Genomic DNA, 8,840 nt, shown 5'->3' with positions numbered 1-8,840 from the left:
TTGAATGTAAAAGCATTTAGGATGTTGTTCGATCAACCAACAAAAACAAATTGTATTCTTCACAAACAATGCAAGAATAGTTGTGATAATATTTTCATCGCATATTTGCTAGACTTCCTCTTGGGATCAAAGAACGATTCTTTGTAAATTTTACTTAACACTTGTATGCACAATTTTTAATGTCATGATTATGCCATCCATAACCCCTAACCAATTCTTCCTTATAATTTCTCTATGAATGAATAAGCCATATGCAACTAGGTGCAATTAACTGAGATAAAATTTATCCCTTCTGATGACCTACACTCATGCATCATAGTATGGGCCTAACATATCTCATACAAGAATCAAAACAATCATCTATCAATTTGGAAATACATTACTTACGACCGGAACCATAGTTGGATTTACAACGATGCCTTTGCCCGAAGCTTCTTTTCTAGTTGTGGGATTGCCATCCACATTCAACATTCTTTGCTTGGAGGCCATCGTCCCCGCAAGAAGGAGTCTCGCATGAGTGTTTAGGGAAATTACTAATCCATCAAACTTTGGTAGACAAATCCAAATACATGAGCTAGCTCCTCACTAGTCTTTTGTATCCTAGTTCTAGCCATTTGGTGGTGCAAATTCTTGAGTGACACATGCTTCAATTGTCATCCTTTAGTAAAATTCTTGGTTGCTAGTTGATTCTCAAAGTTCTGAATCTTTGTTTAATTTACATTTCATACTGGATCCTCAAAGCATTCCAAGTCTCTGATGCTTTGGTTGTAAGGAATTATAACATTAGAATTTGTTGAATCGAGGGTGGGTTGTGATTGTGGATTAATTTCCAATACCATCTTTAGAAGCTCGTAAGAATCAAGGATAGTTGCTTCCTCCAATCTTGGAGCTTGAGATGGAGGCAATGATGGATGCATTGATGCCCATGGATGTCGAGTCATCTGATCCATTAAGAGAGGAAGCATCCATACTATTATATGATGGGTGCCGAGTATCTCCCCTGAAGACATTGTTTGCGCTCCTAAGTGTGTAGGCAAAGTATGGATGGAGCAATATGATTGTGACTGAGTTGTTTAGGTACATTCTATGCTTTGTTGATTTTTGTGAATCTATTATAAAAAATACTTATTATGCTTTTTCAAGGCATCTTATGATTATTTTCAAGTTGCTAAAGTATAATATATTACCACCTGAAAACACGATGCCTAAGTCTCGTGATGATGCATGACTTGTGTTATGAAAGCTTGGCATGGACTACAACAATATCCATGCATGTGCCAACGATTATGTATTGTTTTGAGGAGACTACATGACTATGGAGACATATCCAAAGTGTGGTGCTCACATGTATCAACATGACTTGTAAGGGCAAACCATTCCTCAAAAAGTTCTTAGACACTTTTCACTTATACCGTGTATACGTCACATGTTTCATATGTTGGGTATAACGAGATTGAGAATGTGGCATGCACAAAATAGATCCATAGATGTAGTCCAATGAATATCAGCAAATTCATGTGCATGGAGTCACATTGACTCTAGCTTTCTAGGCTTTGTACAAGAGCCAATGAATCTTTAGCTTAGTCTTGCTATGGATGGCATGAATCCATTTAGTCTGCACTCACTTCTTACAATGTGTGGCTTGTAGTCCTTGTTAACTACAACATCATGCCATGGCTTTCTACGAAGAAAGGACACCTCTTTTTGCAAGGTTTTTGATTTATTATGTATAGTTGCATATTGACCTAATTTTAAACTCATAAATAACATGCTCAAGATACACCAAAGGGCACCTCTACTATGGATATTGGTTTCAACATGTATCATCCTACACACATATGTATTCAACTACCAACAAACACTAAATTGCAAACTCATGGTCACTAAAACCAATGCGACACATGCTCATTCTCCTAGAGGATTACATTCGCCCTTGCCTTATTGTTTCAACAATTAGGAAACATTCTCTTGACCAAAAACATGGTCAAGGAATTTCAACTCATCACACCTCAATCAAACTAAGAATCCACTGCTCCAAGCTCAACCCTAGCTAGAGCTTATCACATTAGCCCATTGATAATCAACCGTACCAAGGATCTCAAGGGTACACTTGTCTCGTTGATTAGTTGTAGCTCTCCGTGGTTTAGAGTTAGGTTTGGACTCCTAGGTATCCATATATTTTCCACTTCAAAGTTAGTAAGATACACTAGGAGAAAACTTGCCCACTTGATTCTTGCCTCCCAAAAGAGATTTCTAGAGATTTGACATTTGCCATGGGAAGTGAACTTGAGCAACACACAACCTAAGTTGACAACTCACTGATAGAAACTATTAATGCCCCATGCAACTAGATTACCAAGAGTGAACATCCTAGTTTTATATTGGACCACATTTAAGGAAAGAAAAATCATGAGAGGATGGTAGCCTTGATCAACAAGTGGTTGAAGCATTGAAAGGGAATTAATAGATTGTAAAGTGTGTTGCACTTATTGTCACTTAAACCTTGTTACATGCATTAGAGATGGATTGGGAAGCACACAACCTGCTTGAGCACCATCACCTTGAAAGTACTTTCTTTGCATTGGATCACATTGGTTGCAAAAAGACAAAAATCTTGATTTCACACCACACACTTGCAGTCACTTGTATTAATTGGTAAGAAGAGTGGTTGTTTCTGAAAAAGGAACAAGAATCACATAGGTGGATAGATTTGTAAAAGAAACCAACAAAAATGAACAACTAATATAACCCAAGAGAATATTTGAGTGAGATGTAAGCAAGGAAAGAGAAACCAAGGTTTGAAAGATAGAGAGATTGAATATCATCCAACTCAATGACCACATATTAGACAAAGAAAATGTGCTTCAAAAATAGGCCCCACTATTAAAACCATCCAAAATCTTGCATGCAACAAAGACCACAACATCTCACAAGCCCTACTAGCCAATAATAATGAATTAGGTGGCAACCATTTTAGCATGCAATGTACAACATGTCAATCATATAATAATATCCGGAGTGAGAAGTGTCTTCCTCAAAAGACACCATCTTCGTAGCTAAATTGATAAACCTTATTGAGAATCTAGTCAAATAAGAACAGTCAAGGACCATGTCTATCTCAAGCTTAAACATGGATAATCTAGGGACTTTTGATCTATAGAAATTTAGTAGCTACTATTGCAATATGACCACCAGAAAACAAGGATACTACATGTGGAAAGGACAACATAAGAGATAATAGTAACTTTGGAAGAGGAAAGAAAACTAGAAGAGGATTTTCTGTAGCAAGTTATAGGGGTATCATTGTAAAGGAGAGAGGTTGAATTGAACTAGCTCCATGGCATTCTCAGGAAGAATTGTATCATGAGTAAATAGGAAAAGAGCCCTCAAAGAAAAATCTAGGCCAAGCAATTGATAGAGACAATTCAACCAATGGGCGAAGTAGTGTGGCATTTGTAAACTCAATCCTAGCCACATTATGAATGGCACCCAATACCTAGAGCCAATAAAAGTTCCTATGGTCATAAAGTAGATCGAGAAGTACAAAGTAGGGGATAATCCTATAGTTTCATGGATAAATTCAAATAAGCCTACGAGATCAACAATCTCCAAGACTAGGACAAACATGTGCAAGATTTTGGGCAGTGTCTAGCAGAGAAGGTGTTGATAAATACAGATCTAGAGTTAGTTGGCTATGGTGGACGCAGATCATAGAATTGATACATGATAGAGAGAATAGATTCTAACTCAAGGGAATTAGGTTCCAAGATAGATTAGCTTGGACTCATAAAAACAATCTTGAGTGACTCAAATTGAAAGTACCATTCCATTGAAATAAGAGCCAAGTACATGCTTATATAGCTTTTGGGTTATTTTAGTCTCCTCAATCACTAGGCTTATGGGATTCTGTCATCTCTTCCTAGAGCATGCATCATATGTCTATCTTCTAGCCTCTTTTGGGCACACATATCAAGCATCATTTGCTATTCTCAACACCCCCCTCAAATAATGAGTTCCCACACCTGCCAGCATTCTCCCCCCCCTAAATGTGGACATGGACCAAGCGACTAGCTCTTTGGCAGCCTTAGTCAGGTCAAGCTTGAAACTTTACATTTTTGGTAGGGTTTGTTACATCCAGTATGGGAGCATATCCACTAAGGGAATTAGAGATCCACTATGGGAAAGATCCACTTTGGAAAAACATGATCCATGATGGAAAATTTTTGCGAAACATTTTGTTTGTAGTAGCGGAAAGTATCTTCTTCTTCATGCTTCTTTGGCATCCTTTGGTTTTCTCAATCTTCTTGGTCTTTTTTGTTCTTGGTCTTATGCTCTTCATCTTTGACTTAACAAGCTCTCTTTGGCATACATGACATAGATTTTGGGATACATGATTTGCGGGATTTATTTGGTTTGGGCTCATGGCTCTTTACATTGGTATTGATCCTTTCAGTTTTGGTAGCATGGCTTCCAAAGCCTTTTTCTCATAATCAGATAGTGGACCCAAAGGAAGTACTTCCTCCACACCCTTCAAGCGTGGACACACCTTGGATGAGAAAAATACAAGCTCAGTGATACTCGATTGGACAAAAGTACATTCTACAATGTCAAGCTCACCATTCAACCCTTTCAAGTAGGACTCTGCAAACATAGCTCTGACATACACCATGGATAAAGTGTAGGAACCTTTCCTTGCTTTTCCTTGAACAACCTCTGTTTAACCATCTTGGGTGTGCATTTTGTTAAGGCATCAAGCTCTTCATTCGTTAAACTAGCCTTTGGTGTCGCTTGGGAGAAGAGAGGGAGAATAGTAATCCTAGCATGGCCACTAACAACTAGTATATCAACATCTTCAACATGAAGTCCTTTAGTAGCATAGAGAGGGAGAATAGTAATCCTAGCATGGCCACTAACAACTAGTATATCAACATCTTCAACATGAAGTCCTTTAGTAGCATAGAAAGTGTCTTTAAATTGATTGCTTATTACACATTCTCTATTTAATAAATTTATACCAATAAATTAATGACTCACTTTTCTTTAAGTGTTGATGATGATCTAGCATTGCCATGAGACCATTTAGAGACCAGTATTCCTAGTGCATCACTTAATGGGGTGATTAGAGTACTATGACAAGGATATCTCGTACATGTAGTACAAGTTATGAAGGGGGAAAGAAGTGTCTGCCAAGTGTAAGAGTGTACACAAGAACCAAGGAGTTACACATAAATGAAGATGGATTGAGTTCTAAGAAGAGGAAGTGCATTAGCATTGTGTATATGTATTTATGTGTGCATCCGGGGACGCCTGGGAACGTTTACTTGTGTGTAATGAGCATTGCATTCGTTTGGGGTCGTCCTCTCCCTTACAAGTCAAGGTTTAAGGTCTTTTCTTTCATTAAGAAAGGAGAGAGGTAATTCTCTCACTAAGAAAGACAAGAGACATGATCCTCTAGAAGTGAGGAGAGAAGTGATTTTCTCTTTCTAAGGTCTAAAATGACACAAACTTTTGTGTGGAAGTCAATATTAAGGTTGAGGCCCAAGGCAATTTAATGAACTCTCCTTAAGGTGGTTGCATGGACCACAAGTTAAGACGACAAGTTTGAGAAACTTTTTTTTTAAAGACATGGTGAATCCATTTTTAAAATATCTCACAATAGAAAAACAATCTCTAAAAACGGCCCACAATCGTTATTAGAAACAATGAGATCTATAACTTTTGTGTTGGACATTTTTTCATCTGAGCAACACATAGAGAGATATCTTGAAATTGGTGCTGTAGAGTAGATCCTAAAACAATCACATCTTGCATGAAGATCAACTCACAAGTCTCTCTCCAAGAAGAGAAGCTCTTAAAAGCCTATAAAAGAGGAGGCTCTCCTTGGGTGTGAGAGAGGTGAAGGAAGCATCACTTTGCATGCATCCAAGAGGAGAAGAGAAGGTGCAAGTGTTGTGGAAGCTTTGTCAAAATCAAGCTTGAAGAGGAGAAGAGAGGGTGCAAGTGCTAGGGAAGCTCTGTTGAAATCAAGCACTAAGAGGAGAGCCCTACACATATTGTGTAGGAGAGAAGGAGACTCAAGAAAGATCAAAAGGTGCCAACTTCCAAGTTATGTAAGTGTTAGTTGGTTATATACAGTACAAGGAACCATGATCTTGTCTCCAAGATCTACAAATAAGAACTGATTTATGTGTAACGGAGGAGCTTGCTCCTTGTCAATAATATAACTCCACAAGGGGGGACTAGCCCATTGTTGTCCCTAGTGTGTTGTCAATTTCTCTATATATCTCTCTCTCTACATCTTTCTTTTCTCTCATCTGTTCTCTCTCTACACCAGCATAATATTCACCATATATATATTTTTTAAGTATATAAGAAAGTTGAGCATGTATCTCAGATGTTATAATAGTGGTATTAGAGTAGGTCTCTTTGCTTTTCTCAAAGTAAAGGTGATCCTTGCAAGAAGAAGGTAAAGATGGCAACAGATGAAGCATCTACAAGTGAGCAATTACAGGCTCAATTGATAGAGTACCGTAGCTTGTTGGAAATTCCCAAAGTACATCAATTGACTGACAACTTAAGGGCAAGGGAAGAAGCTACTTATGAAGAACCGAATCCTCCAAAAGATAGTGATACTAGAGGAAACACAATTTCACCAATTGATGGTGAAGGTGTAAGGCATCCAATTGCAGAGAAGCTTCCTAGAAGGAAGAAGGACTCTCAAGTCAAGAAGAGTAAAAAGACCTCACCTCGAGTGAGGTGGATAAGGAGGGAGTCATCTCCCTCAACAACTAGCTACTCACATGATTACTCAAGTTCCTCCTCCTCCTCATCGTCTTCTAGTTTCTACTCTCTTGGTTCTAAGTCTCGTGCAATCTGCAAATGGACAAAGAGGGACCATAAGAGGAGCAAGCTTAAGAAGACTAAGACTTTCAAGCCTGGGGATAAGGGAATAAAGTTTGACTCTTACTCCGGTAAGAGAGATCCTACTAAGGTGTTAGCCTTTGTTAGGAAATTTGAAGTTGCTTTTTATGATGGTAATTTCTCAGAAAAGTCCAAGCTTAGGCATGTAGGCATGCACTTGAAAGACATGCTAGCAATTGGTGGTTGACTCTCATTTTAGAGGGAAGGAAACCTACGACTTGGAAAAAGTTCAAGAAGAAGTTTTATGCTCAATTCTTTCCTCTTGATTTTGAGAATGATGTCAAGGAGGAGTGGGATTGGCTAGGCCAGAAAGAGCATGAGAAGGTCACTAGTTATGTGGACAAGTTTTGGTCTATTCTTATCAAGGTTACTCCTTTCATGGAGATCAGCAATGAAGAGAAGAAAAGGAAGTTTGAAGCTGGCCTACTCCCTCATTTACACAGAACCATGAAGGTGTATCCACATGAAACCTTATCTCGCATGATGGAGTCTACCATCATAGCTGAAAGTTTGCATACACCTGCTACATTTTGAAAGTTGGAGATGAGTTCTTATAGAGCTAGACAAGAGCAACTCTATGATCAACCAAGAGACAGGACTAATCGAAGAAGACCTATCTTTACCCATGACCAATATCTTTCTCTATCTCTCTCTCTCTCTCTCTATATATATATATATATATATATATATATATATATATATATATATATATATATATATATATATATATATATATATATATATATATATATATATATATATATATATATCTCTCTCTCTCCCTCTACATCTTTCTTTTCTCTCATCCGTTCTATCTCTGTGCCAGCATAATATTCACCATATATATTTTTTAAGTATATAAGAAAGTCGAGTGTGTATCTCGGATATTATAATAGAAAGCGCAAGCCCAAACAACATCTTTCTTTTCTCTCATCTGTTCTCTCTCTATGCCAGCATAATATTCACCATATATATATTTTAAGTATATAAGAAATTCGAGTGTGTATCTCGGATATTATAATAGAAAGCGCAAGCCCAAACAACATCTAATGCCAAAGAGCTTCTTAAGATCATACATGTTGGCCTTTTTTGAACACCTCGACCGCAATTGGAACATTGGAGTTGACTAGATTACTGATCATGTTGACCACAACCTCAGGGAAATTCTTCGAGATGGCTCTGCAATAGGGACTTGACAATGCTTGCATTAATGTTGAATAAGTCATCTCGATACATTCTTGGCTTGCAAGGTACACCGGCAAGAACCATGACCACGTCTGCTCCTTCCAATGCAGTTCCAAGGTGCTCTTCTCCTGTGTATCCCTTGACCTCGGCTCTGGTATTGACATGAATGACATCAACAATGATGCTCAGGGTGCCTACAATATCGTAGAGGGAGAGGTTGGAAACCAGTGGGTTGAGCTTCATGAGGAGGGCCAATGGTTGCTTCAGAGCCTATGGGTCCGCTCATTGAAATAGGCCTGCAAATGTCATGGCATTCACCAACATCATAGCTAGGGGATGAAAATGAGATGCACTTTGTAGTATCTCAAAGAGTTTTTTCTTTTTCTAGTTGGGTTCTACCCAAATCACTGTCTGGTTTAAAGATCTGGAACTGCAAAAAACTCCCAAATCAATGCTAATGATAGGAAGAGGGAAGGCAAAGAGATTGTCAAAGAGATGATCCATGGTGTCCATCATGCTGAGGAGATAGTGGGATGAGAATTAGAGAAAATGGGCCTAAGATATGGATATGGAAGAGGGCCTTAGGGTAGGCTCAACTCCTACTATCCATTTACATTAGAATATTGTTAACTATTTATGCTAGAACTAGCTTTTCAAACTAGCTTGCCATGGCTCTGATACCATGTTGATAAGCACAGATCTAGAGCTAATTGGCTATGGTGGATGCAAATCAT

The 8,840-nt window shown here is 38.2% G+C and overlaps 1 pseudogene; it reads right to left on the bottom strand.

Annotated features, from left to right (window-relative positions):
• Window positions 1–4,429: 4,429 nt before the first annotated feature.
• LOC148036546 (malate dehydrogenase, mitochondrial pseudogene) lies at window positions 4,430–8,610 on the bottom strand (annotated as a pseudogene).
• Between the last annotated feature and the right edge of the window lie 230 nt (window positions 8,611–8,840).

Source organism: Lygodium microphyllum, chromosome 5, assembly GCF_053477565.2.
Source record: "Lygodium microphyllum isolate KBCC chromosome 5, Lygodium_microphyllum_v1.1.10, whole genome shotgun sequence".
NCBI classification, from domain to species: Eukaryota; Viridiplantae; Streptophyta; class Polypodiopsida; order Schizaeales; family Lygodiaceae; genus Lygodium; species Lygodium microphyllum.
This window is presented reverse-complemented; position numbering and strand designations above follow the sequence as displayed.